Here is a 4,403-nt window from a genome sequence, read left to right as displayed (position 1 = left end):
TGACTCATTTTCAAGCTGTTGTCTGCTGCCAGCTTCAATCCGGAAGCTCATGGCAATTAGTCTGCAAGCTCCAGACAAACCAGAAACTCTACTACTAGATTTTTAAAGGAGCCACAGCTGCTTTTCCACAGCAACCAGTACTCTAACATTTTTTCCTTATTTGTTTTTCAAATCCAGCCTAATCAAACTGGGGCAACTATATGCAACGTTTGTCTGTACCAAATGGGAAAAGGAGCTGTAATACCTTTTACGCACAGCTTTAACGGTTTTTACGCACAGCATTTATACTTTAAGCGCGGCTTCAATGTCGTTTTCAAGTAGCCAGTGAATGTCTGAACTTGATCAGGTTAATACAGCAATTGTTCATGTTAAATTAGCTCCTTGCGCTCTGTGAACGAATGCGCGCACTTAAGTATAGAAAGTTGTAGAAGAAAAATTGAATTTACCAACTCAGCTGTGGACGGTCGCTGCTCCTCTGTCCGTCTGCCCGTGCGTGATGTGTGTGTTTGTGTCTTAAAGCACGGAATGAGTGTTGTATCGGGGCTCCATAGTCCTGCGGCTGCTGCCGTTTGAAAGCGGATCCGCAGTTCTTCTCTCTCCTGCTTCAGAGTAGGAAGTAGTTACCCGCAGACGGAGAACCGGCGCACTTCCTCTGGCACAGTATTCCCGTCAATGTAAACACATGCATGGGGGGAGAGAGAAAGACTCTTCTGCTTTAAATCACTTTTTGCGCGCACACACATTCAGAGATCATGGGCCAAAGACACACACAACGCATGCACATGCACGGGTACATGCACGCTCGTGCTCAGCAACCCCCCCCCAAATACTGTAATTCCGGTTTCACTCAGCTGCTGAGGCAACTGACAGCTGACGTCACCCTCTTCCTGCTCACTGGAAGAGGTTCCTGTTCCTACGGACGCGCGCGTGCGTATGCACACACACACACAAGTTGTGGACTTAAGGTTGTTGCCCAACCTCTGATTTCAGTAGGTTCAGCATATTATCTAGAAGAATTAATCATTGTCTGAAAGGGGTTCACTGATCTGTTCTGGCAACATATAACAGGATACACAAATTAGTACCTGTTACTGCTGTGGTGAGACCTGGAGAGTGGACAGATGTCAGGCATCATCCTGGTATCTGCCCATTTTATACAACCTGACATTTTATACAGTCAGCTCTTACAGATGCAGCCTCTTTTTGCAGCAGATAAGATAAGAAGGTTAGTCACGGCATTCCACAGGGCTCTGTGTTAGGTCCAATTCTCTTCACTTTATACATTCTCCTTTTAGGCAATATTATCAGGAAGCACAGCATAAATTTCCATTGTTATGCAGATGATAGTTATATTTATCTATGAAGCCAAATGAATCAGATCAGCTGGTCAAACTTCAAGCATGTCTTAAAGACATAAAGGCCTGGATGACCTGTAATTTCTTACTTCTAAACTCTGACAAAACTGAAGTCATTGTGCTTGGGCCTGAAAACATTAGAAATCTGCTGTCTAATCATATAGTTACTTTAGATGACATAGCTCTCGCCTCCAGTACTACTGTGAGGAACCTTGGAGTCATTTTTGACCAGGACATGTCCTTTAAATCACACATAAACCAAGTCTCTAGAACTGCCTTCTTTCACAATATTGCAAAAATCAGGAGCATCCTGTCTCAAAGTGATGCTGAAAAACTGGTCCATGCATTTGTTACTTCCAGGCTGGACTACTGTAACTCTTTACTATCAGGATGTCCCAATAATTCCCTAAAAAGCCTCCAGTTAATCCAAAATGCTGCAGCCAGAGGACTGACAGGAACGAGCAAGAGAGATCATATCTCTCCCATATTAGCTTCTCCCCACTGGCTCCCTGTAAAATTCAGAATAGAATTTAAAATCCTTCTCCTAACATACAAAGCCCTTAATAACAAGGCTCCATCATATCTTAAAGACATCATAGAGCCTTATCATCCTAACAGAGCACTTCACTCTCAGAGTGCAGGTTTACTTGTGGTTCCTAGAGTCCACAGAAGCAGAATGGTTTTCTGCTGAGAGCAAACTGTCAAATTTTAGCATGAGGTGGTAGCTGATAATGTGACATGGCAAAGGTAAAAGTTTATGGCTTGTTTGAGTAATGTTTTTATGCTCTGAATACCCTAAGCCACTGGCTTTTGAATGTACCACATCATCATATTGGTGAAGGTGGTGTGGATTAGAGTTGCAGCTGTATACCAGTTTCACAGTATACCACTCAGCCAACTACACCAGTCAAATCCTGCTTATATCAATGCATGAGTGATAGGCTGTTAATGTAATACCTAGAATATACGGTATACAATTTTTCTGCAGTGAGTAGCCTACTACCTCTTTTAATACTTTAGTACATGTTTGTGTTGATACTTGATTTCACTTAAAATTTTCAATGCAGGACTTGTACTTGAATCAGAGTAGTCTATTTTTACAGTGTGATATTAGTACCGGTACTTTAAAATAAAGGATGTGAATACTTCCTCTGCTACTGATGCTAACATGCACATTAACATACTGTAGTTACACTGAACAAAATTATAAATGCAAAACTTTTGTGTTTGCCCCCATTTTCATGAGCTTGTTCTATGTACACAAAAGGCCTATGTCTCTCAAATATTGTTCACAAATCTGTCTAAATCTGTGTTAGTGAGCACTTCTCCTTTGCCGAGATAATCCATCCACCTCACAGATGTGGCATATCAAGATGCTGATTAGACTGCATGATTATTGCACAGGTGTGCCTTAGGCTGGCCAGAATAAAAGGCCACTCTAAAACGTGCAGTTTTATCACAAAGCACAATGCCACAGATGTCGCAAGTTTTGAGGGAGCGGGCAATTGGCATGCTGCCTGAAGGAATGTCCACCAGAGCTGTTGCCCATGAATTGAATGTTCATTTCTCTACCATAAGCCATCTCCAAAGGCGTTTCAGAGAATCCAACCGGCCTCACAACCGCAGACCACCTGTAACCAAACCAGCCCAGGACCTCCACATCCAGCACCTTCACCTCCAAGATCGTGCACATAGAACAAGTCATAGATCTTTGAGTTCAGCTCATGAAAAATGGGGGCAAACACAAAAGTGCATTTATAATTTTGTTCAGTGTATTTCATCAGCATTGAGTATGGTAACTGCTGTTGGGTAAAAACTATTCCTGAATCTAGTGGTCCTTGATTTGATTGCTCTGAACCGTCTACCTGACGGCAGCAGTTCAAAGAGTGAACGTCCAGCTAGTTAAATATTACCTCTAAGAGTTGGAAAGGTGCTTTCAAAAACTGTTCATGAGAAGATGAACCAAGAAATAGCACAAATGTATCCCATTACATGTTTTGTCTAAAATTTCTATCTCTAAATTTATGTAGGATGAAAAAGTTTTCCAATCTGAGCTCAGATGACAAACAATTATTATTCATTATCACAGTGTGATAAATGGTGGAATCACTGGTTACCAAGCAAAATGTAGCATAGCAATTAATCAGGTCTATTTTAAACTGTTGGTAGACGGGTAGTGGCAATTATATAATGTACAAGTGTCTTTACAGTTTGAGATGTAGACTGCTGTGTGCTTGACATGATCAGACAAATCTGCTTCACCAAATGCTGCACTATGGAACATTGTATTGTTAGAAATTAACCCGATTCTTTTGTTGTGTTGGACCCCCGTTCTTTTCACCATGCTAACTCTGAGAGACGAAGCAGTCCGAGTAACTTCAAAACAGTGCTGATTTATTCAATGAACACAGGTAAAATTAACATTACACGCTCAGGAGTCTTTGCACCTCCAACACGCACGCAGGCAGCTGGTAGACCCAGGGGCAGGGACTGCAGCAGGGGTACTGCACTCTCAGGGCATTTATGTGGCTGGTGGGACAGGAAGCTGCCACTGCTGAGATCTCTTTTGGAAAATATCTTTTGGCTTTTATTAATGTTAGAGACAAGAAGCATATTGTTAAATTTGGCTTACATTACAGGAGACAAAACTTTTTTAAACACAGTCATTACTTTTGATTATACTGCAACTGCTTGGAATGAGGAGAGTTTACTTTAGCTTGGATGTGCTGGTTACCTGAGCTGGTTCAAAGTAGACTGGCTCATCAAGACATATGACATGTTTGGGTTTAACTTAACCAGCTGATGTTAAAGGGGCGGGGCTAGGAATATGCAGCAGAAAGATTGAAGAAAGAGGTCAGTGGTTTGAAACCCCAGGTTTTGGTTTCAGTATACTGTAACTTGTCTATGGTCACAGTTACCAAAAAAAATTAGATCAAGGTAAATCTATCCTCTCTTTCCTGGCACTGCTGTGAATCTTTTTGTGAACTAGTATTATAACAAAAAACTCAGTGTCTAAAGGGTGCACTGATCAAAGGGTGGCCTAAGCTC

Source organism: Monopterus albus, unplaced genomic scaffold, assembly GCF_001952655.1.
Source record: "Monopterus albus unplaced genomic scaffold, M_albus_1.0 scaffold51.1, whole genome shotgun sequence".
Taxonomy (NCBI): domain Eukaryota; kingdom Metazoa; phylum Chordata; class Actinopteri; order Synbranchiformes; family Synbranchidae; genus Monopterus; species Monopterus albus.
This window is presented reverse-complemented; position numbering follows the sequence as displayed.